The sequence below is a fragment of the Varroa destructor genome, unplaced genomic scaffold (assembly GCF_002443255.2).
Source record: "Varroa destructor unplaced genomic scaffold, Vdes_3.0 BEIS01000004.1, whole genome shotgun sequence".
NCBI classification, from domain to species: domain Eukaryota; kingdom Metazoa; phylum Arthropoda; class Arachnida; order Mesostigmata; family Varroidae; genus Varroa; species Varroa destructor.
The window spans coordinates 36,537,544-36,563,730 of NW_019211457.1; the positions used below are offsets into that span (position 1 = coordinate 36,537,544).

At 41.1% G+C, this 26,187-nt stretch overlaps 1 protein-coding gene and 2 long non-coding RNA genes across 8 annotated transcripts in view; 1 reads left to right on the forward strand and 2 right to left on the reverse strand.

Annotated features, from left to right (window-relative positions):
* LOC111248824 (uncharacterized) overlaps positions 1 to 26,187 on the reverse strand; it is a 145,405-nt gene that overhangs the window by 57,737 nt on the left and 61,481 nt on the right. The window lies entirely within an intron of this gene.
* The window catches only part of LOC147756141 (uncharacterized), a 37,911-nt gene continuing 16,670 nt past the window's right edge, over positions 4,947 to 26,187 (forward strand). Inside the window, exon 1 of the long non-coding RNA XR_015327065.1 lies at positions 4,947 to 5,299. This is a non-coding gene — a long non-coding RNA (uncharacterized LOC147756141). The remainder of the gene's footprint in view (positions 5,300 to 26,187) is intronic.
* Positions 6,685 to 14,736, reverse strand: LOC147756142 (uncharacterized). 2 transcript variants are annotated; one of them, XR_015327068.1, is made up of 2 exons: positions 12,251 to 14,736; positions 6,685 to 7,382 (listed from the first exon to the last, which is right to left on the reverse strand). It is a non-coding gene; the product is annotated as an uncharacterized LOC147756142 (long non-coding RNA). The 2 variants fall into 2 exon arrangements; XR_015327069.1 differs by lacking the exon at positions 12,251 to 14,736 and adding an exon at positions 9,724 to 10,331.

Sequence of the window (26,187 nt, forward strand, 5' to 3'; positions counted from 1 at the left end):
TCGAAATGCCAAGCAACAGGCATACGCCAATTTGTTTCTTGTCAAATGTTTCTATGCCGCTTTTTTCTCAACTCGAGTTCGACTGCATTACAGCAGAGATTCGTTCAGACATCCTGAACAGATGAATCCTTCTCTGAACAGCTTTAGAGTATTTCGGGCCTAGTTCCGCTTTCTGTTACCTTAACTGAAAGGCGACAGACCTCTCGAATCGTTTCCTTTCCACAATAGGAGGAGCAGCCCATAGGAGCAGAAGTAGGAGCTTCGCATATGCATCAGCTGGCAGTAGGGAGGTTGAATATAATCGTTTGGGAAGCTATAAAATCCCTTTAAAAGGGCCTTAGTGCAGAGCGTAAACATAGTGACCGAGGGCATGAGGATAGATAACGAAGAAAAGAGTGGCTTTTAGTTTGAAATATCACAGATTCATTGAGATCCAATTCTGAAACAACCTCAGCAACTGGTTGTCGTCCAATTGATCGAGACAAACGACTTTGTAGACCAGTCGATTAAACTAAACTCAACAGCTTCATTACATCTATTCGTTTGTTCGTTCCTATGAAGATACAATCAACTGATGTGCGTCCGGTCTCTCAGACGCGTTTGTATACCTGCCTAACTATTATGGTAGCAGTCGCGAGCAAAACTTCTACAAAGTACGGGGTACACACGTGGAAGGACATGCGGCCTGCTAGACGGGCAGAATTTTCACTAGCTTCTTCCCAGAGGTAAGTTTTTGATATAACTCGAGGTAAATGCTGGCCGAGCAAAGTACTGTGCCCAATAGCGACGATACCAATTATGATTTGTATTGATTTTGTATACAAGAGGGCTAGAGGCAAGAACAGAGTTGTTGTTTTTATTAGTGCTATATAGAAATTCTATATTCACAATGTACGGGCATTATATTAATATGCTGACACATAAGTAAATAAAGCAAAGTTATAGACCGCCAATATTTGAATTTGGTGTATGCCCTTCCCACGCACATTCGTGGCAGGTAAGCGTCTGCTATATTGATCTGTTACAATAGCTATTTAAACTAATTTGAAATGAACAGAAAATCTAGCTTCATTATAATGCTGCTATTGTAAAAGCTAAGGACTCAGTTACAATATCTCTATATAACGTATGAGTCAAAGAGAGTCTTGTGTACTAACTAGCTGAAATAGATCATGCGTCCATCTCTGTAACTAGGAAAGCCTCCGGACCTTTAGCTGACTGAAGAGTCGCAAAATTGAGTAAACCAGGTACGGCCCGACTGGATAGTCCAGACCCAATCAAACCCATGACTCCGAAGAAGAATATAGATCTACGCTAGTAGTGAAGTTTAGACAACTTGGTGTTATCAGAGATCTTAGTTAAAGCGAATAGAGTGAAGCCACTTGTAGCAGTGAGGCATACTGGGGGTGCGTGGTATCCACGGTCCGCCATATTGCAAACGGTTGGTACCTAGAATGCAGATCGGGACCGAGACGCCTATGTTAAAGCAGTAGCGAAGGCCATTGCGGACACTGGTATACAGGAACTAACTAAACTATCTATTTATTGCTAGCGGTAGATAGCGTGCTTGAATCTGCCGCATGTGGGCACGTGAGCGTAGAACAGAAATATTGTTTTAGCTCGTATTTTATTCAGCTAGTGCGTTGTGCAGCGTAGCAATGTATCATACTAGGCCGTGTACATCTATAGGGTTGTCGTCATTGGTAACGAGCTGCGTTCGTGATAAAATTATGCATGCAAGAATTAGACCACAGATATTGTATCGTGGTTAATACGTATCATCATCATGCGCATTGTCATAAACAGACGATATTCATGATGACGATACTAAACCTGCTAAAGTAACGTCTATTTACAAACGTATTTATAAGATGCATCATTCGAATGCGCACTTTCACATTGAGCCAATGCTTCGAAATCTTGAAAAAGATTATTCGTTTTGTGGGCAGCGACCATTTTACTGCAAGTAGATGGAGTGGGAGAAGCAGTGACAGCCGACGGCTACCGATGGAAGGCTTCGACCCGCACACCCAGTACACTGCCACTGTTAGAGACGTGTTCATCTCTGTTGCTCAGTGCCTTCATCTCCGTGCCATTTTCTCGATTTGTATTTAGACCAGGCCATGTTGCTATAGCGCAAACTGGTCCCAGATAGCCGAGCGTCGTCATTGGTTGAAGGCAACGGGATCCACTTTGGAGCACATATATCTTCAAGGCTTTCAGGATGTTGTAAGAGCCTGGCGGGCGCTTCTATACGGCGGCGGCAGCTGCGTTAGAGTGCATTCGTCGAGAGTAGGTATCAAACTAGGCGGGCAGTCGGTCTCATTTTGTCTCCATACCGTCTCTCGAATCATGCGAGTGCTTGTTCATTATAAGTTCCTCTTAATATTTACTTGCTTTCCTGCTCGATTCACTTTAATACTCGCAGCGAACAACTCGCGCGAGAGCTGGAATTACTCCAGATCCTTCGTAATTTAATGCTATCCAAATTTTTTTTTAGTTCTATTTTTTTTCTCACATCGAGACACGTTTGCGCAGATTCTGTCAAGCTGGCTAGTCTTGTCTCCTCTGGAAATGTCCAGAGCGGGACACCTTTATACAACACACCGACTTCTCCTGCTAGCAACCCCACCATACCCTGATTCTTTTTCTCCCATTCTCGTTCTTTCCCACCGCCTCCATCTCTCCATTTTGGTCATCCAGGGACTCCCCAGTAAGGATATCCCATTGCGCAGCAGGGCCGAGTGTCCGTTTGTTTCTTGTTGAAGCCGTTACCCTGAAAGGGTGGCGGCCTTTTCTCACTTTTACCGTCTATTTGCCTCTGCAAAGTTCTAAACGTACACGGCCCGCCGATTGTACGGGCATATTATGCTTTGTCGAGAACAAACAGCCGTCAGGAACAAGGAGACAGTGTTATGAGCTCAAAGAGATTATGTAAAGTGGCACAGAGATTTATTGCAAGCGGGAGGTCGAATCCATTCAGAGTCATGCAGCGCAAGATCTACGGTCTTTTTTATTTACCCTAAACGTCCCTGTGATCACGCACATACTGATATGACCGTAGTTATAATGGGGTCTTGGGCAGCCCGTAGAGAGAAACAACGAAAACGATGGAAATGTCGTTTATGCGTATCTGTCCGTATATGCCCCACTGCAAAAAGCTTTTTCCATTCTGTTTCATTGATAAGAATTGGCTTGCTTTATAATAGAAGTAAAAACATCCCTTATCTGGAACAACTGTCTGGAACTGATGTCCTATGTATCCCTACGCTCGCAGATCGATCTGCAGTTGTTCCATGATCAAATAATAGGCCTGCTTGAATCGAAAAAAAAACAAAACGTATTAAACCACTTGTATGCTTTAGACCGAAGGTCTGCCTAGGTCTAGAAGTTCAGTTCAATATTATTCGGCCATCAGTGCATAAGCGATAATTATCTTTTGGCACCAACATTCTTAACCTTAATTACCTCCACTCGGTACAAGTGGGAGCTACGATGTAATAAGTTCACGTTGACTCGTTAAGGTGAGGAAAATGTCCTTCTATTTTGCATAAGTGCTTGCATATGAACGCGATGACTGAAGTCAAAAAGTGTTTTCTGCACATACATGTCTATAATAAAATTTGAATAAGCCAACCAGTTTTCGCCGTGACTGAACGCATTTTTACGCTACAAATAGCAATAAATAACTTAACATTATGCTAACTTCATTTTCTTCGTCGTTCTCGCGGAGAAGAATCTAGAAATCGACGGATCATGGCAATGGAAAACTAAGGCAACTATAATAGCCAGAGTATTGAAAAAAAAAATACAACGATTATAGTTTTGGCTATCCACAGGGTATCAACAAACCAACACAGCAAGCGGAGAATGCTGTGGCAGGACCGAATTGAAGTAACTAACCGAAGGCTGCGAAGTCCATCCAAGCAAAGGTTGCTACTGTACATACAGTCCCTTGAGGTAGACCCATGACTGAAAAACCAGCTTACCTTTTGTAAATCCAGTGCCACCTGCGGGTAAAATAAGCCCGTGTCATAGTCAATGTGGTTGGGCCCTCTTCAAGGCGTGTAAGAGATCTAGCCTGATTCGCCGTTACGTTGAATACCCGCGACTACCTAGGAGCAGGTCTGCGGCAAGGTGGGGTGTTTTGCTTGTGAGTTTGGTTTTTTGCAAGCTCCTGCTGAAGATTTCTTGACTATGACAAGAAAGAAATGTAGCCCAAACTGCAGCACACTGTAGCAGGTGTTACGGTGGGCCGCGATTCCAAAAGGACCAAAACAACATGCAGTAGGTCGGAAATTCCCTATTTTTTTTCGCGCTTTTACGCATATATACTTATGAATAAATTAGCGATGGACTTCGTTTGCTAGCAGCCTTCTTGCCTAAAAAAGTTTTTGTTAAAAAATATATTAAATTATCTATTAGTTGTGAGCACAACTTTGATCAGATTTGTTTAGCATTATTCTTTTTATAAAAAAAAAAACTACCAATAAATATCTAAGCCATTTCTTTTCAGAATATAAATAAAATTAAAGCGGCATAATAATTTCTGATCGAATATTCTTTAGATAAGTTGATTTTTTCAAAACTACACGTAATATATACAGGGAATCGCATTATAATTATGCTGCAATAAAGGGTATAAAAAGAATGTTGCCCAATCCTAACAAGAACCTGGGGGACAGGTTTCAGAGGAACTGAAAAGCAGACGATCAGACTTCATTAACGCATTATGCCCAAAGTTTCTACTTGTAGCGTTATCTAATAACGACAAACCACGCTGACAGCTGACATGGCTTCTCGGCCGGTCTCACTGCTCTGCTGGTCTCCAAATGTTTGCTTCTTGCATCTTTCACGGAAGGAGGAGATTCGAGGTATGTTGGAGGCAAAAAGCCGTGTCCATCGAAGAAGTCTTTATTCCATTCAAGCCTTGATACAGTTCCTTATTAAGGCGTTCTTCGCACGATCGAAAGTGAATTGTGGCAAGGAGGGTAATTGTGCAAGCAGAGCATTAAGCAGTCAGTGCGAACACTCGTGCGTTTGTGAAACGAGCGGTATCTTGCGGGAGCCAGGGACCGGCAACCTAGTCTTTCTACTAGTCGTTACGTTTTCATGGGGGTTTGCGACACGTACGTTTCCAAAACATCAACAATACGTGGCCCTATGGGTGTGTGTATGTCTCTAAATAGCAGTGATATATGGGCACGCGTCTGTAAGAACCGCGTGCTACTTTTGGCGGCTTCGCACAAAAGAGGAAGATACAATTAGGTTGTTCTCTAAAGAGGCGTCAACAAAAATGGTAAGAGATTGTAGAAATTGTGTGAATTAGACTGAGATGTCATTGAAGATTTTCCATAACTATGCGACAAGGAGGAAAGAAAAGGACAACTTGGATATAAGTATTTATCGTGACGTTTGCTGGTTGTAACTATCAACCAAGCACAAAAACCCTTAACGTTGATACCTCTTTTCCGTGGATTATTGTTCAAGCACAAAATGGCGCGTCGCGTAGATGCTTAAGTATACAACTTAACCCATTTATCTATCATTGTTCTTTGTTGTTACTTTTCTTTGTTTACACTATAACGTATGGATAAATCATGCCGTAATGTTTAACTATATTAGGCCGGTTAAAAATAACATTTTATATTTAACTCAAATTCTAGCAATAAACAAACTTATTATGCATTCACTGTCAGCTTCTATTTCTTAGCTAACCGATTTATTCCTTTCCGTCAAACATTATTAGGTCTAACGGTTATCTCGCCAGTATTTGAAACTATCTATCTAATTATCAGATGCGTTTTCCTCTGACTTCCATTTGCCTGTGAGTGCAAAAGGTAATGATCCGTTAACATGAGTGTAATCTTTGAGGTCTTGCAGGGCGCCTTTGATTTCCGTCGAAGGTATTGCGTCACCCTGGCTATAGGGCCTTTTCTCTTGTGTCGGGTCGTACATTCAACGAAGTTAGGCCACATACGAATCCTAATTTGATTTTCTTATTTATCTGAAACGTTTCTCATTGTATAATCAATCCTGTCAGTTATAGAATCGCCCATGCACAAATATCCCAGGGTGTTTCAGTAACTTTTTGTCCTGATAAAAACATCTTCTTTCATCTGAAGCAACCACATAGTACCCACATTCTACCCACATTCTACCCACATAGTAGAATCGCAACGGATTTTCAGGGGCAAAGGAACGCCTTTAAACTCTGTATAACAGCGAACAAATAGCGTAGAAAGAGGAAAGAGAACCTTTGAACAATAAAAACATTGTTTGTTTCTGACTAATTTAATCCTGTGTGAAGTCTTTTGACAATTAATGCAAAAGTACGTCTGACGTCTTTTTAATTTATAGTTTTGTGATAATTAGATGGTCCTCGTTTGACATAGTTCAAAGAAGCTGGGTGTAAGCGTACATTTGTTATCGATTCCATTCGAACGATTCTATGACATATCGTTTTCATACCATACGGTAATATCATAAAAATTATCTATTAATAATATTATAGTGTCATCGGGTGCTGCCAAATATTAGTAATATGTCATATAATATATTACATCAATTGTAATAGTTTACATTAATAGTACAGATATGAAATAAAAATTCTTCAGTCGTAACTGGATTTTTGGCTCACCCTGTATAGCACAAATTATATAAGATAACATGACTGCTGGTTCGTCAGATGCAGACTGATATATTTTTATTATACAGATATCCATAGGTTATTACTTGACAAAACTTATGTGCGGCATGTGTTGTAGAAGTACATGGGATTACAACAAGCGGCTGTATGAAATCGTTTTTTTTTTTTAATTTGCTACTGTTCTGCTTTTAGGATTTCAGTTCTGGTTACGGCTTACTGCCATAACAGCCCATGTAGGTAAAAAAAGAAACAAGAGTAAACCCAAAACTTTTCGAAGGTCATCGGTTTTTTTTTCGTGTTTTTTGTATTTGTTTCTGTCTGCCCATTTCACATTCCCCAATGATCGCCACAATTCCGTGGTCCTCAGCTTTCTACATTTGAAATATATAGTCGGTAGTGGCTGACGGTGAAGTCGACGCAGCCGTTGTAGACATTTTTTGCAGAAGTGACGATGGTACTAGTGATTGTCGGCGGTAGCTGCTTGATGGTCGAAGTCCCTATTCGTGCGATGCTTGGTCTTGTTCTTTCGCTTAGTCCTGCTTTGCCCGCCTTTCTCTTTCTCGCAGTTTCAGTTTTGCACCACTTGGCGGGCGGCTTCCAGACCCCATGCCACACGTTCTCGGGTGCTGCTGTTGTTTGGCCCGCGTCTGGTGGAGCAGAAGCAGCTTGCTACTCGCGTCTCGTCTTTATCCCCTTTACTTTAGTTTGCGTTACTCGGCCTCATCGTCCACAACTACAACAATAATATAGTCACAACAATGCCAACAACAGAATCAGCAGAGCACAAAAGCAAGTGAGTCCGCAATCACGCTAAAATTGCTTCTCTGACATCGTTCGCCACAGCAGCGTTACCAACGAGAGCCTAAACACTGATTGGCACTACAGGCAACACAAACCGGAAGCCCCACCGGAAAAGCACTGACGCCTTCATACTACCGACGCCACTCGGTTGTTAGTCAGTCTAAATTACTAGAGCACACAGTTTGAGTTCAGCATCTGGAGGATGTACGGTGACTAACGAGAGCATTGACTATGATTTCGTGTATAGTACGTGTATTTGAAAATGCTAAGCATTGCTTCTGCAAACTAGCCGGCCACCTTGGACCTTCGGGACCTGCTTGTGTTAACAGTCAAGTACTACGGTTAATCGTTGAATGTAGTATATCGAGAACCTGACATATAATGGCCTATAATGAAGCCAGAGAGCAAAAAATCTAGTTCTAGCAGTGTCCGCTTATCTCTATATAAATATAGGCTACACGGTAGGACAGCAAGGCCGTGGCGTTGTTCCACCTATTGTTTGTCCAAGGAAATTGTATTTTGGCCTGAACACAACATATGCAGTGGCGTGAAATAAAACAAAAGGTTGACTCAGTAATATTAACATAACAGCCGCAGAAGGGTTAGTGATAAAAAAATGCCGAACGACTGCAGAAGATCGTTAAGATCGTTATTCCATGGTCTATTCCAAAACACTGACATCTCTTTTTTTGAAAAAGATCCTGAAGGGGGATATACATCAGAACTCAGAAGCTGTGGTAACATTTACTGGTTAGTAACAAAAAGTATTTACATTGCCAGACTCTCAGCATTATATATATTTAAGAATTCCGAAACCCGCGAGTCACATGGGGAGGGGCGTCAGCCCTCGATGTTAAGTATTGTGTGCCATGTTTCTGTCTACAGGTTAATGGCTGTACGATCTATTGCATCGTGTGGACCTAAAATGCTTATGTCTCTTATAAACGAAGGGGCATGGAGGACATTGTTGCAATGATTATCTATACCTTGTTGTTACCGTATGGATACGTTCCGAAGTACTAGTTTCATATCTACGAACGATTAGTTCATCACATCACCGAGTGATTATCGCAATCGTAGGGATAACATGAAGTCTTACTAAGCAAGGAGACGCCTATCATAAAAATATTCGATACATATATATATTTGTGTTACATAAAGTACCCACCATTAGAAATTAGTTAGGGCTTATTCATAGCCGAAGAGGGCAGAGTGAAAACGAAATGATGGAGATGAAAAGCTAGAACATTGTACGATAATTCAATGATTGGAGTTTCGACTGGCTCGTTTTGTGAAGCTCAAAGAAGAATTAGGTAACGAAACACACTCAGCACACCCCTTTTCATCACCACCCCTTCCTCAACTGGTTGTATATCGATTTGCTTCTAACCTGTACATTTGCCGTCACCCGATGATACACGTGTGCCAGATGTGCTGCCAAACCTTAGATGAATAAAGAGGAGGTCCCAAAAACTATACTGCAACGTCTGAAAGAGCTTATTGGCGTACCATTTTGTACCACTTGCATCGGTTATTAGCCAAAGGCACTCAGTATATCATCTACATTGAAGAAAAGCAATGCACAATTCACGGCCAACATTCAGTAAGCTCCACTATTTTCATGTTGACCGCACAGTCGCTTCTCGGGTCGTATAAGCGCGCCAACTTATAGCCTCATATTACTGTAATAGTAATGCGCTGTTTCGTGCTTAATAGGAACTTTCTGTTTACAGAAGGATTCGTGTAAAAAAGCAAAGTGCGTCCTTAGGCCTGTCCTGTCCTACATATATGTTTGTACATTTTTCCTCATGTACTACGTAGTCAATGGGATCTATCACAATGCTTTAAAGGTCGTTCTTACGACCGCGTTCAGTAAGCCATCATATAGGTGGACCATCGTGCAGCAGCATTACGACAACAAAATACAACAGAACACGTATATTCCCGCAACGGAAGAATATGTGCGCACTAAGATTCACGTAAGTAGCGTACCTAATGTATTGTAAATACAGTCGCCGGACGTAATCTTAATGTGAGTTTGTGCAGATGGTTCAGTCCTCTTACATGACACCTGCCCTGTAACATCAGGATCCTTATATCAATAGCATAAATGGCTGTGTTACATGAGAGACAGATCTACTTGCAGATGATTTCTTCCATTATTACTATACGCCTGATAGAAGGTAGTTATGTTTATGTATATTTTGTAACACTTACAGTAGCTATTCGACCCGTTTGAACAACCCATTGTGAAGAAGCGGTTGTCTACTTACCAAAACCTCCGTAAATTAATCACGAGACATCTAGTGAGCACATACGTTTGTTTCGACCCACTTACAGCTATTTACGAATCTCTTCCCTGAATACGTGCATATCGTGATAGTTGGAAATTCTTTGAATTTACTGCTGGGCATCTAAATGACCAACGAGAGTGACTGCGGAGCCGAACCATTCATGCATTATACACAAGTCGGTTATTCGCGTAAGACGTCCAACGTTTTGAGATCACCGCGCAGTCAACCGTTGCGCTGCCGGTTAGAGTGTGTAATGCATCCCCTAGTTTCTACAACTTGTAGAAAGCACGAGTGCAAAAACTCATGGACGTGTTCTTTTGGTTTTCTTGGTCTAGCTATGCATTGAAAAGCCTGCGTAAGCAAAACGAAGAGAGCAAAGCCTGCTGTTGTCTGTCTGGGATCCGCTATTCTTAGTGTTACACCGCTGATAGCGGTGGCTGTACTGCGACCGTTCTTAGTGCACTACAAGACAGCGAGTAGGTTTAGTCTCTCTCTCTCTCTCTCTCCTTTTTTGCTCCCCCCCCTCGCTTCTTCACTGTTTCCTCGCCTTTCATGGCGAAAAAAAACAGAGGAGAAGCAGATCCTGATTCGGCCGCTATCCTTCCGTTGCTGCTTACGCCTTATCGCGCGCTGCGACGGTGCTTTGCAACGGCCGCATCGTGCTCCTCTCTGGCTCACGCCGTTTTCCACGCTTTGTTCCTTAGAGCCCTCAAGACGCCCCACTCTTCCGTAGAAGTGGCTCAACTTTGTCAGCTACTGTCCTTCCCTCCATCGCACAAAGTAAGAGTGGGCTCGCGGCTTCCTCCGCGTAAGAGCTACCACATATAGCTGCTTAAACTGGCCTTTTCCCACATAGCTAAAAGCTAGTCAGCCTGCTTGAGCTCCGCCACGTCTACCTTAGACATCTCTACTTTCCCCGCTTGCTCCTTTTCACTTTCTTTCCACGACATTTAACAACGCTTTTGACGTTTTCCGGTAAGACAAAGCGAATTGTCTCTTTTTTCCTTGTGCACAGGATTCCCGGCTTGCTCCTAGCAGTTTTCTATCATGGGACGTTTTCCTACCAAACGAGAAGAGAGCTGAGTACAACAATGATGGTCGCTTAGAGAAGAAGTTAGATTTTTCCCCTCTGCTATAAGCTGCTGTTGCGGCTCCCGCTACAAATGAAGTCAGTAGTATTGCTACGGCTACGGTAGCCATGACAGCGATGGCAAGAAGAGAGGAACAGTTGAGGAAAGACCCTTATTCTGATCTCTCTTCGAAGAAAACGGTACGTCTATTGGGACAGTCAGTCGCCCGAGTGAGCAAGCAAATTGACAGCTTTCAAAAGAATGAGTCTCCCGACGTATGCTTTGATCCCTTAGAGCAAAAAAAAGCTTTGTACGGGGTTAGTTGCAATTGAATTACTGTTACATTCGAGACATTCCAACATCTAGCTTAAGCCGTCTTGACTTGGCCGCGTCAAGACGCGGCTACTGATAATATACAAAATGAGGGGGCAAAGAAACAGTAATAGAGAACATTAAACGTTGCGCAATCGGAAGAGCAAAGTGGGGAAAATTGCAAGTCGTTTGGTTGAAAAGCTTGTAACGACAAAAATATATTGTTCTCAATATCCGCAAAAGTGTATTGTATAACTCTTCGGATAAGTTTGCATCAATTCAAAGATGGACAGTTTGACACAACCAGAAACTTTGTGTGGAAGAAAACTTCTCCAAGATAGAAAGTTTACATCATATCATATTAAGAAACCGCATGCAAAACTTCATGTTGATAAAGAAAAACAAACCCTGACCAAACACATGTGTGGTGCGATTAAACTTCGTCATAAATATTTTTCTAAACTTAAGCGCTTTGTTTCTCTGGTTTTTTTGGCTTTATTTGAGATGTCATTTGTCCAGTAAATCAAATAACCAAAAAAGTGGCAATGGACCGGATGATGATGATGATGAAATTACCAAACGAAACGTCCATGATGTAAATGGACTGAATCATCAACTAAACGGCCAACAGTTGAGGACAGCAAAGTGAAGACATTGGAGCGCCCCAACAACTTTAAGAAGCGGGCTCTGAGGACTGGGGTATCATTTGCAGGTTTCTCACATGCTGTACGTAGACATATTATTGCATATTGATTCATCGCTGGTTGCTTGATAAGTTAAGCACCCAGGCACATGATTCGCGATCAGAATTCTTCTCCTACTAATTGTTTCCATACTTGAAGTAATAGTATTTAGGGTGGTTTTACCCATACACAAGCTGCCAGTTGATGACATACTATTTCCGAACTCACCTTAAAAATTAGGTTGTACCTAATAGCAATATGAATGGATTTGCTCAACTACTTGTGAAAGGGATGCATGTTTCATAAGTAGACAGATTGGATATTAAAAACAGTTTCCCCCCACCGCTTCGCAATATGCACTTCATCGCGACACCACACCATTGCCATCATTGCTACTATTGCTAGAAGAGTAATAAACACTTAGCATTTTTGCTGACTTACTGTCGTCTGTCTGTCGCAGCTGATTCGGCAGCAACACCCCGTCTTCTTGAGTTTATTACGATCTTGCCGTCACCTAGTGGAGTTTCATCGTGTGCTTTCTCTGCTTCGCCTCGATAATTCTCGACGCCGTCTTCGTAGCGCCTGGTGCCAGCCTAGCTATTGGCCGACGTAGTTGTGGGCTAGCTCAATCTTCCAATCGTTGGGGAGGAGAACGATAGGCGAATCCTTCACTCGAGAGACTGCTCGTTTCCTTTTGCACTCCTCCTCGACGAGCAGTAGCAGATCTGCACAGAGTCAGATATCTGTCATACGGCGCACGAATCGTTTCTACCCATCCAGAAGCAAAGGTGACCATGCGTTGCGCGGTCGACCAGAACGTGTGCTTCCGGATCATTAACGTGGACGTACAGGAAAAAACCGCGGACAGCGACAGTCACGAAGCAGGAGATTTCCTTTTCCCTTTTATTGTTAGCTTCCTGTTTCCACTTACATCGCTGCTACCACAAATATTGCCATTTGCCTTTTGCTTACTGACTTCAGCATCGCGTAAAATCCCATATAGCTAGAACGAGTACGGTGGCAGTATAGGTAGTGCAGGCAGAAAAACACACATAGTTCGTAATTAGAAAAATCTTTGAGTAGAGCAAAAGTGTGGCTCCATCAACTCAAGGGCAAATGAAGAAATGGCGGTGAGAACAAGAAAGAAAGGTCCATCGAAGTGAAATACGTTATCCAAACCAAAATTTATTGTCGTCATGCTTTCTGTGAGCGGGCAGAAGCTGGATGTTTTTAGTCACACAAACGCTGAACCAGTTACAACAAACGAAGGCACTGATTCCGTTCCGTACCCGTATTTACGGACGGCAGCAATATCCTTTACTTACCCAGTTTTCTTTATTAAGTTGACATCGATTGTGATAAAGCGGTCAGTGGGTTTGATGATTGCTACGCACTCGGTCAACCGATTTCGTACGTTGGCAGATATTATTTAGTAGGCTATGGTACGGCGCTAGCCTTTGTAAGCTTTTCGGGTAATTCTTACTGACCGGTATAAACATAACAACTAAAGCATTATTTTTTTCGCTCGTTTCTAAAGGTGAACTCAACGCTTGACGCTCTACTTTTCGTAGACGCTTGGCTGTTGTGCAATATTTCAGCTGACGTTGTGTACAATTAAGCGTCTAATAATAATACGCGCCGCGATATACGTTATGTACAGTACTACATTATGAGAATACCGATCGGTTCGCATGTATTTTCTATGATTTTTCAGTCTACTAAACCTAGCTATTAATGAATGGTTCATTTCAGCATTCACTGTAATTTGCCATTCGAATCGCAGAAGTTATAGATTGGGTCTCAAACTGACGAGCCCACTTCCGGTTTGGTAACTAGAGTTGGGTTGGCATCTGTCTGCTTACGATTCCGCGGCAACCAGGTTCGTAAGCGACAGAACGCGAACCCTTTTCCTTGAATTCCAAAAGTTTTTTTGAGTATTGGTCTAGACGTTTAAACAGTGTTATGAGAATGGAAGCTTGAAATGTTACCTTATTAAATTAGTTCCGCGTACAATGACATAATCTAGTTTTTCAATCATGAAGGCCTGCGATGGGAAAATGAAGCCAAGCATCTTATTGGGTAGTAGCTGGTCCACTGATAATCGACAGAATGTGAAGTGTTTTCCATTTAAACTCTCATCTAATTCTGTTCGCTAAGGCAGTACCGGACGCACGACTTGAAACATTTATTTAAATTCATATGCAGAGCATTTGGGACAAACATTATATTGCTTAGTTATAAGCTTAATATGAATGACAATAAATTGTTGGGTGAAGTTTTTTTTAGATGTACAGAAAGAGATATTCCTATCGGACATGTCTATCCGACATAATTGCCGTTCGCTCCGACCATGGCTTTAGTTCCAGAACGAAATTGCCCTTAAATTATTCTCAAAAATGTCTCCTCTGAATCGCAAATAAGAACCTTAGCAAATTATATACCGGAATAGGAAATTGTATTGCCTTTAACTTGGTCAGATACTGCAACCATAGTAACTTTACTTGCGTATTGCTCTTGTAAACTTTCCACGTAAAGTAATATAGTAGCTACGCGTCGATTTCAAATAGTGTAGAAGTTAGGACTATCAGTTATTCCAGGATATAACACGCAAATGCCTATCTCCGTCTAACTTGTGTGTTCTGCAAAAACAATTGGATCGCAGTAAATATATGAACTCATATATTGGCCATTCGAGACAACGTTATATGTAGACGCTAGTAAGGTGCACCAGAACTCGTCAAATGCCATCTGATAGTTCCACTATATTTTAAGCAAAGATGCATCTAAATTGGCAGCGCGATGTCTGGCCGACAAACGCTGCATTGAATCCATTGCGTTCTTGTCAAATTTTGACCACGTAAGGATGTTATTGTTTTTAAAGTGAGTAGGGAGGTGCTTCATGTCCTACTCGACGAGAATTTGGCAGGCCTGCGTAGCGAAGCGAGATTTTTCGAATATAAAATTCATGCATGTGCATGGCTACTTCTATCTGTTGGAACGGTACCATGGCACATTTGGAGAAGATCTAGCTAATGACAATCTATATGCTATGAAAGAGTAAAAAAGCGTTTTTTTTTTTTTCTAGACGTCTAGACCGCAGTGAGTTTTCCTTTTAGCAGTAGTAGTGTTTCACGCGTTTTGCAAAAAGATGTGTGCACGTACATTCATGCACCGGCATGGAGTGGGCAGTGATAGTTTAAGTCAAACGTAGAAACTCTGAGTGTTTTATCAGCAGCGTTCATTTTTAGGTATCTACCGTATTCGTACTTCTGAATTATGTATATACGTTGATTTATCTGTAGGCTCTGGTTATAACTGGATATGATTGGAGATGACTCAACGCCGTTTAGTAACTCGGAAATAACGAAACACACAAAATACACTGAGAGCCAGTGACGGGCTCGACAACAGGAATTGCTTTTATCAGCCATACCGAATGTCTGAAACACTAAAAGTTAATATGGCGTTTAAGCCAAATAGATCTGATAAAAGTGGATGGTAACCCGTTAACTGACAGCAGATGAGACGTGGCACTGCGAGTTTCTGCGCTTTTCAGAACTAGCGTTAGCTTGCTTTAAGGCTGACGCTGAACGCTGGCCTTCAGGTCATCACAGATTCTATTCAGATATTGGCTTTTGGCCCTTCGATCTCTTGACGTTCATTTTACTCGCTTGCTTGGCTTGCTCCGGCCCTCCAGAACTGAGTTCGTCTTGCGCTCGCCCAGGTTCCCTTGTTCCCTTCTGCTTGCACAGTGGGTACATGTATAAGTAAGCGCGAAATGAAAAACTCCGCGAGCAAAAGCAGGATGAAAAAGAGGCAGAGGCAAGATGAGAGAATTTAGATGTATCTGGCCTTCGTACTTTTACCGGGCCTATTTCTCCGCGTTCCTTTTTTGGACAAGAACTGGCCAGTTTCCTCGCAGCCTAACTCCCGTTTAGTCGGCCTTAACGACGTGGTCCGAGTAAAGAACGTGGTGATAGAAGCAAGGTCTAAACGAAAGAAAGAATGAGGCGCAAAGTAGAAAAAAGCGCGAAGCAAGGGTACTATAGATACATTTGATAAATGGCACTATTTCCACATAGGCCACTGCCTGCAGCCATCTGTCGCCGGAATCTTACATACATTGAGTACAACAACCCGTAGAGGGTCTCGTCGCGTTTGGCTGAACTCCATACCTCGGACCACCGCTTAGCCTAACCCAACAGGCCTTTATAACAACAGCGCTTCTACGGCAAAAAAAACTTATTTTAGTACAGTTCGCACAACGAGCTTACGAAGCTCACTGAGTCAATCCTGAGTTGCTCTCCTAGTCGGCCGCCCGCCCGCCCGCCCGCCCGCCCGCTCGCTCGAACTGCTTACCCTTAATAGTGGCTTCTAGGGGAAGCCAACGATAGAACACTATAAGAGGGCGTTTAGAGCAAAGGATGAGACGAACTGACATTAGAAAGGGATCAGCTCGTTGATGACCTAGATTTGTAGGTATCATCTCAGGGCGCAGGCAGTGGCAATGGCAATGGTTGCCGTTTACGTTCGTCTACATGAGATGGACGAGTCCTCTCTGACGATCCTTGTATACGATTCGGTCGCACCGGTCCTTGTTAAGTCACTTCGTCTGTCGAGGGACTGACTGTTCAACGACCCGATGCCGTCAAGTAGAATCGTAGGACACGCCCGAAAAAACACTCTACACTTGATACATATGCGAGACAATCATCGTCTAATCTGAGAAATAAAATATGAATACTATTTTTACGCTATGTAAATACACGACGAAAATGGTGAAAATCCAAGTTAAATCATGCATTTTTGCCTTAATGCTTTAGGAGAAGCGAGAACAAACGCTAAAAAATGGAAAGGGTCTGGATAGTTCAAATTTAGTTCTAATAGTACGTAGATCGGTTCGATCTTAACTCGATAAAGTGAACTTTGCGTTGAAAACAGGGAAAATTAATTTAAAGATGAAATGAAGCGTTAGAACATTTGTTCGCCAATATTAAATGCCCAAGCTGCTCGGATCGATGAAATTCGTTAACGGGAACTATTGCTCATAAATGGCATGATGAGAGAGGTTTAACACCAAAGCTTTTGACACTTCTCGTATGGCTAATGATTGAAAAAAATCATTATTTTTATAATTAAGGACAAATCTTAGCCAGTTTATTGTCGGATGAATTAGTAGATAAACATTTCTCATAAAATAACAAAAGTCAGTTTATGTAAAAACTATGTTATGAAAAGACTGTTACATCGAAAAGCAGTAGTTGCTTCAGTGTACGATATCATAGAGTTTCACTTTGTATTACTTATGTTGCACAATATACGGTTCATCCTTGCTTTTGACATTTATCTAAGTCAAACAGTTCACTCGGCACCTCGATTAGGATTCCATTGTGATTTCGCTAGTGGCTTTATGGTTTGGCACTATCACTGCACGTAAGGATATCAAATGATGGAATACCAAAATACGTATCGGTTTCTGTTACCTCACACGGAAACTGTTCGATGTATCCCTCAAAAGCCTTACCTCAAAAGACCTTAACAATTTTAGACTGAGTGTTGTCGGTAGTGGTGACGGTGCAAAATAAGATTCAATATTGTTGTCCCGGATCAACCAAGAGATTAATAGGTGCGGCATATGAAGCCCATTCTTCTTTTTGTTCCTCTCTAGAATTTCTCTTCTTGTGGACTCAGAAGCTGGATCGTCAATTTGAATGATGACTTGCAGAAAAGTCATGAAATTACTCCCGTAAAAGATAGATCCATGGGGCAGATAGCAGCACAAGAAATAGGTGTACACTGATCTGACATGAAATCTAGCCACATATGGTGTGACATAGTCTAGAAAAAAAGGGGTAACCCAAATAGCCGCCTTTAATAACGAAAATTTCAAGAGCGAAACGGATACGTCGTTTTATACATTTACCAAAAAAAAGAAAAAAAAAACTTACATATATTTTGCGTCGCTAAACATTAAGGAACTTGCCAGATAGATTCAGTTTTGACGGCAGTGGCATACAAGTAATTATAGAGAATATATCTCTTACGCACTTTTGAACATATTTTTATACCATAGAAGCTTATTCGTTAAACCTAAGTGTCATTATATTTGTCTGTCTTAAACTTTATGCGTTTATGTGTGGTTTCTAGATGTCTAGTGATATGGTTCCTATTATAATATTGCGTGGCATGAATACAAGCATGATTTTCCCGCATTAGAAAATGGTCATACTGAGCATCCAACGTGTATTCTTTTTCGCAGAAAATCTCATAAGGTACTTCTTATTCATTCTAACTTGTTACGAAACTCCCTCGTTAAGCTGCAGGCACTACTGTGTACAAAGGACAGCCGTCCTTTGTTGATTAAAAACAATACGCCCTATGTATATTTGTAAGTTTTTTGCTATTTTATCGCATTATCATTTGTTAACATAGACTTCATTAAAACATGGCAACTATTTCCTTTTTTTTTGCTAAAGGATAGTAATAGAGGCTAAAGTTGTTTTTGTGTGATACAAGCAGTAAAACTTAAAGATACTAATCACACCCCCTGCCACCTCCACTCTTACGTTTGCCGTTCTTGTAGCGTTCGCGACTAGCTTGAAGCTTTTGATAAGTTATATTTTTTAGTCCCACAGGTATACAGCGTCGAACATTTTTTTTCTGGTTTGACATTGCAGACACGTCGAACGAAGTAGCATAGTGTTCATTACAACCTATTGGATGATATTACAAAGCCTCTTTTTTCTCACGCTGAGGCTCAAACTTATAAGCAGTATATCTGGACCCTTTACGACTGTCGCATAGCGCTGATTTGTCAAGCCGTAGCAAAAACGATTTTTAAAAAGAAGTACTTTTTAGACGTTTGCTCGTGAATTACATCTGAAAGAGTTCCATAACCCCTAATAATGAGGATCTTCTACTGAAGATATATTCGAAGAGACAACTAGCTTTCTGTTGATACAAATGCTTCTTTTTTTTTTCTTCACTTACTTATAACTATTTGATTCGCGGTACGCAAGAACATTTTGCCAAGTCAACCATTTTCATTTGCTTGTTCCATGATTGGTTCAACTTTCAGTGGCGAACTTACCTAAAGTACAAAAGTTAAAACTGATTATATATGTTATAGTTGCAAAAATATTAATTAGATACAGCGCAAGCGTTTTGACCAGGAGTATGAATAATTTTTTTTTTGACAAAAGACGAATTGACAGGTACTCAAGCATTATCTGGTTTTTAGTGAAATTAATTAAATACCGAAATCGTATAGCAAATAGAAAAAAATTATTATATATAAATATAATTGACAGCGGCTGGGTCAGTTACGTGGGCTTTTCAGTTATTAATTTAACTAATATGTTTACACATTAAAGACATACGTGTAAAGATAGTATTTATTGTATTATCTATCCAATTTATATTATTAATACATTTTATTAGGTAAACACTTAGTAGATAATAACGTATAATTATTTAATATTTATTACAATTATCGCTGTTATTATGTAATATCAAGTCTGTCGGAAAACAAATCTAGGTTTCCCCATAGTCATATCTATAGTGATCGTCCTGAAATCCTTTGCTTTGAAAATAATGGAATTTTCTTTGTTTGCTCGCGCACTCTAGAGAGCGTGAACGGTTATTTGCCCTGTCTATACCTATATATATATATATATATATATATATGTGTCGATGTATTTCTTCATCATTTTTTGTCAGTATAATTCAGCGTTTATCGACAAACATTGAGGACTTATTAGGCATCAGACCAACAATAGAAGCTTCTGCAGCTTTTTTAGAATAACCTCCTGCCGGTGCAGTTATTTCCACCAACTAATATTGCAGAGTATCTATTTTCATCACATGTCCCAATTAGGTATAAGAGTGAGTCATTGTGGTAACGTGAGGGCAAAAAACGTCTCGTGTGTTCAATCCCTAATCGCAGAAGGCGGCACTCGTCCTTCTTAACTCACTAATCTAACCTAAATAAATAAGTGTGGTGTTTTTATATATACCAAATCTGAGTGCCAATACCGGTGATCCTTTAGGTGGGTCGACTTCTCTCGGATCTTTCTGACTCCTCGTTATTGATATTTCGAGCTTAAAAATCCCCTTTTCGGAATCTTTTTCCTCACAGTGTTTTCCGTTGGTATGTCTTTCAGTTTGTTTCTAACTTTTACCGGATACAACGTCCACATGGCTAACAAACACTTAGCCGTTATAATTCCGATATAAAGCTTATATTAACAAATCAGGCGATTTTTTTAAAATTCTCTTTAGATCACCGCATTCGTTTGCTAAAGGCTCCGTTGACGATATTCGAGTGAACGATTTTAGATTCCGAAGAGTAGAAATGCATCTTGAATATAAAAAATACCGCTATTTTGTGTCACCTTGTTATAGCATAGCGATGTCTTAAAGTATGACTCATGAAATATGAATCATGTCTGCCAGCCTTTAAATAACAAATCAGTCTATGCCCTAAGCTGTTTTGGCATTGACCTAAGCGTATTTTTTGCTCGTATATTCGAACATAAAATTTGAGGGTCAAGCTTATATTTATGAGGACCGGGCATCTGGTTGTCATCCTGTTTAGCCCAGCCAGCCACTCTTCAGTTCCTCAAGCTATCCTGCCAAAACGCCAATTTCTAGACAAGTTTTGCCGTCGTTCTAGCGAATTCCTCCGAATTTGGTAAACCAGTCCTTATTTTTCCTCACCCCCCAGAGTAGAGTGTTAGCACAGGTTTTCCTTCACTCTGGGGCGCCTGATCGCGACGATTGCCGCCGGGGTTAGATCCGGGCGTGGCAGCGGCAAAGTCAAATGCACCGGCAATAGCAGCAACAAGAACAGCGCTGGCAAGCTGAGCCTTCAGTTGGGAAGAAGTTGTTTCGAGCGATCTCTGATAATGGTTCGCTCACAGAAGCAGTGCAGCCAGTAAAGTCGTAGATGTGCTGAAAAAACTGAAAGAGCCTTGGGAAAGATGTCACGCTACCGGCTGCTGCTACACGCACATGGGCTCTCTCGAGCATTCAGACTGTTAGCACAACCGTTACAGTCGAACTGCTAATACTATGGACAATAGTGTTAGTCTGACCCAAAACACTTCCCCACATTCGAACACCATAGATATAGATGTCTTTCATCTATAAGTTTTACCAGATCGTTCGATCTACAACACTTTGTATGGAATAGGATAAACGCTAGAGACAAATGTCTAGCCATTGCATAATTTGACAATACGTTTTTAAGCTGCTCGCAGCAGCTGTGCATGTGGGGCATTCGTTCTCCAAGGAAATATTATCTATTTAACTTACTCCTTGCTCCTTTAAGTAGTTTCCCACACAAAACGGTATGGTGAGGATTAAGGGTTACGCGAGATGCGGTTGTAATAATTGTAGACTTTCATAAAATCAACTGGGTTTATACCGTGAAACACTTTACGAAGCTTTTTAATAACTGTAACCTCGCAATCTCTAGTCTGCAAGATCTTCTAGTGTAAAATTTCTCATGTTATTAGGATTTGTGGCCATTTTCATTATTTTAAAGCTTGCTGGGACACTTCAAGGAAATCTAGACCGACATAAGTAATGCAACGTAAAAAATTGCTAGTAACGTCAATCATCAACTATGCAATAAGTATATAGTAATATAGATTGGTTTCTAGATAAATAGGCGATCATGAAACTGCTACATAATCAAATAGAGCCCTGACAAAAATACCTGCCCCCCCCCCCCCCATCGATTATTCAGATCAGACGTTTGTACTAGTAGTAATATATGTGCTCGTAAATTTTCGACCATCGTGAAATATGCAACATCCTCGCGAAGGATTTGTAAATTGCAAAAATTATTTCCCATGGTAATTTCGTTTTCTCCAGATGTCTACCTTTTCTGCTATATGATTACAACTAAAGACCTTCAACTGGCGAAATATCAGCCGTTTCATCCTACATGTATCGCACTAATCATATATAAACATTTAGATTATACCCGATTCTATCGTTTTCAGTAATAGACCCGAATAGAATAGAGGCGTAACGCTCTGTTGATCACAGCTCCAATTGTGTCGGAATCCTCGCCTACTCGAGGTGGTTTTATATGCATAGTGTTCTAGCGAATATAACCCTTTCTGAATAAGCCGAAGTTCGGTAAAATACGCCGCATGTGGAAGACCTATTGCCCCTAAGACCCTGTTTGTCAGACTAACGGCCACATTTAAGACATGAAAGAGCGCGCGGCTTCGGCAGTAAATAGTTGCATATCTAGCTACTTTAAGAGCTTGCCTTCATTTTCCCTTTCTATCTTATCCGCATCGAAACAGTTACTATCACAACCAATATCTACATATATTGTATATTTATTTCGGATAGCTTGCGCATGCTTGACATTTTCTTTCTTCTGCCTCGCCGTTTTACTATATTGCAAGCACTGCACCTCTGCCTGCGGCTCGTCGCTTGCAGTCACCACACGCAAACTCTTCGTCCGGCCCTGACCTGATTCCGTCTAATGCCCTCTCCATTATTTGCGACTGTTCTTGAGTCTATCTCTTCATCCTTTCTGATATCTATTTTTCGTTTTCCATTTCTTTGTCGTCTCTTGTTTTTTTGGCCTTCTTCCACTTTGACGTCTTCCTTTCAATTCGGTTTTCTTCCTTTTTTTCCTTTGCTTCTTTTGGCTTCCTTCATGCACTTTCTTTTCAGATGAAAATGTCGTAGACGTTGCTGCTGCTGCTGCTGCTGCTACTATTGCTATTTTTCCGCGTACAATCGTACCTAGGCTGTGCTAGCGCCACTTGGCGCTCAGTTGCTCTGACGACTTTTCCAGGGCTTCTGGGAACCGCTATCAACGAAGACTGTTACATTTTTTTAAAATTTTTCATCGTCGATTATTTGCTCCTTCTTCTTGATGAAGGAAGACGTCTGTTTATTTGAAGTTCCTATTCGGCTCTGCCCGATCGCGTCGCTGGCCAATCTGTGTCCTTTCGTCAATACGCTGTTTCTATCTCGTCGCCGCCATCTTTTCTATTTTTTGAGGAGTGCTTTGCATTTTGTGTTTACTTTGTTAGTTGCCCTCATTTGAGGGCAAATAGCGGATCATGTAAGAACAATGTTTGAGCCCATAGGTAAGTATACATAGATTCGAATCGATCGATTTTTCGATGGCACCAACGTGCAGTAAAGTGATTAATCTTCCAATTGATACTATCAAACGATTGCGTGCGTTGTTCGTGTCGAAACGTGGGTATGTGAGAAAATATATAACGCCTTTTGTGGGAGATAATATTCCCTCGGTGTTAAAACAACGCTTAAATACGTTACTACACCTCACTAACTCGCTGAGCCTCGTGCGATTCATTATGAAAACGTCATTAGCTGAGAAGTTACGGTCTGCTCCCTGAGAATGGGTGGCACTCCAGTTCAACGCGATTAAATTATTATAACTGAACCATTGCGGGCTACTATGACTACCGCAAATGGTAACTATAACTTAGAAATTCTGAAAAAATTGAAAAATTACGTAGTGTGTCATGCATTTCGAAAGCCTTCTAGTCCAATGATAAGGAAACGCAAATACGATATGCATATCTTTTAGTTTGTTTCAACAAAAATTTAGCATAAATGTCGTTTTTGTGTATTGACAATAACTTTTAAGCATGACTATAGTCTATTTGAAGTAACAGCAGCCAAAACTGTGAAAGGAATGGAACGAGAAAGCGACAGTCAAATGACGCAAGGCGAAGATTACATTAAAATGGGTTAATTTATCTCACCTTAATGAAGCGGAAAAAAAGCTTCTTCCAGGTATTTTCGTACTATATATATATAAATATACTCATTAATACTATATTATATAAATATAGTAATTTCATTCATATTACTATACACGCTATTCTGTTACACAATGCATGCATATATCTAGTCTATTTCCTTCGAGACAAATACGATACTGACTGCATAAAAAAGACCGTCGAGCTCAAACTTCCGCTAAGAAATAATTTTTAACCCAACTTGTTTTTCGATAATATTTTGCCTCTAAATCTTCCATTTAAATGCATTGTAATCTGTCGTCTCATAAGCGGAGTGATTTTCAATAATAAATTTCAATTTTATTTTAGCCGCTATGACGTTTTCATTACACGTAAGAAACTTATCTTTTGGGACGTCGAAGTCCTTTTTGAAAGTTATCTATTGCAAAGTGAAAGTCTCACGAAAAACATCCATTGTACTAAGTAAATAGGTTTCACTGATGGTTGTAACTTGAGGCCAAGTTAGATTGTTGCAAAAAAAACAAGCCATCGAAGTTTCAAGACAGCATTTTTTTCTTCAAACACCAACATTATACCTATTCATTACTAGCACAAGTACTATCTTCCATAGCATAAGTTACTACCAATACCAACTAAGTATTCTGGAATAAAATATTAATCTAATAATAATAGCATGCTTTTATTAGTTTGTTTCATAAATGACTTAATTAATTGGCATTTCCGTATAGCGCGAGTGTCCTACGGTGACTTGTCCGTGATTCATTTAACCGATAAAGACATTTTTTGGGTGGATTCATACGCGACATTTCTGGACAGAATTACGTTCGAGTTGTTCCCTTACAGTGGTAGCGACTCTAACATTTGGCTGTGGTACAGTACCCTTCTAACGCATAGCATATAAAGTGCTCACTGTTGTGTTTGTTCGAGACCCAGAGCCGAAAAAATCAGTCCATAGCTTTGGGTAGGATTACTCCAATAACCCTTTAAGGATGGGAAAAATTCAAGGGCAAGTGATAATTGGTACAGGACTTGATATTTCAAATCCAATACTAGGGTCACCATGGTCATATCCTGCCCGCGAATACTTGACATTTTCTCAGGCATGTGCAAATAGCTTATTTGAACCGATACGTTTTTATAAAACTTCATGGTTTAATGCATGTCGTCAGATCAACTTTATATAATTTTTGCATTGTATGAAGCCTTGACATATTTGAACTATCTCCTTCAAATGTGTTGAAGAATGTTCAAGACCCAAAGCTGGCTTATACTAGATTAAGCACAGCATAATTTATGTTCAAGCCCTTATTCTTGACTGAAATGCTATTGCCAATTTCTAGCCTCCTAACACAGGTTGTCCTTCTCTCAAGTCCTGGGTTCCACTAAGAGTCACTGGACACATCCTCACTACCAGACGGAACTCTACCTTTGAAGAAGGTTAACTCGTCATTCGAGAAAAGATTACTTTTTCAGTCTGTCAACGTGTGAAACCCATCCAGGCCGCTATTTCATTCTTACTTTGACTTTGCCCGGTCCCGTTTTACCTCAGCTGAAGCCCTAACTGCCAACAAAGATTATGCCGTCACCCAAGCTTCATCCTTGCTGACATCTACCCTGATGCTAGCCAAGGCCCACTCGAAGCGCCACTTCTGGATAGGCAAGGCAGGGCAGTGTAGATAGGCTGAAATTCCCCGTGCCTGTCTTGGTCGGTCGTCCCTCGGTCACCGGGCCTCATTGTTCCTTGTAAGACTCGGCAGCAGAAAATCCTCCCTTAAAAGTCACCAAGCCCGGCGAACAAGCAGGGAACCTTATACTCATTCAGCCCCAGCCAAGGCTATTTCCGCATGTCTTCTACAGTTCACCCCCCGCTTTGATTCACATAGCCCCTCTATCTTTCAATTCCTTTTCCCTCTCATGTCTTTTTCTGGCTTTCTTGTTTTGTCCGCAAAAGGTGTTCCATTGCGGCTGCTCAAAATCAAAGAATAATGGCTATGATTTGGGCTGTTGTTGGTGATGCTGCTTATAATGGTGGTACTGTTGGTGTTCTGTGCTCTCTTCCCCTTTGCTTCTCTTCCTTGTTGGCAAAGACGGCTGTTTCTCTTTAAATAGCAGAATTGGCAGACGGGCAGGGCGTGGCCTTTTCTTTATTCTAGCTTTGTTGCCATTGATTGGCTATTCGTAATCACAGGACACTGTCAACTTAAGCGTCAATGCCTCCTCTATTGCTACTGTACTCCGATCAACGCTAATCTTTTTCTCTTCCGCCGTGAAGCGGCGGAAGAGAAAAAGTTCCCGGAGATTCGGTATCTGTACCGTCACTACCCCGACTGGCAGCGCCAGCACCATATTCGACACCATTCTATACCAATATTCTTTTCCAAATCAGTGTGTCTTCGAGGAGATACGCTCCGCGTAGTGGCGCAATTCGTTGTTCCCTTTGCATCCCATCTGCCCCTCTTTCTCTGAGTCCTACATTTCCTCATCGAGTTCTGTAGTCAGTCCACTTGAGAAATAGCTCAGATCCGAATTCCATGTCCGCATCAGCTACTTCCTTGAACCGTTTTCTATCCTCCAAATGCACAACGTCGCCCCACGTGACAATATATGCCT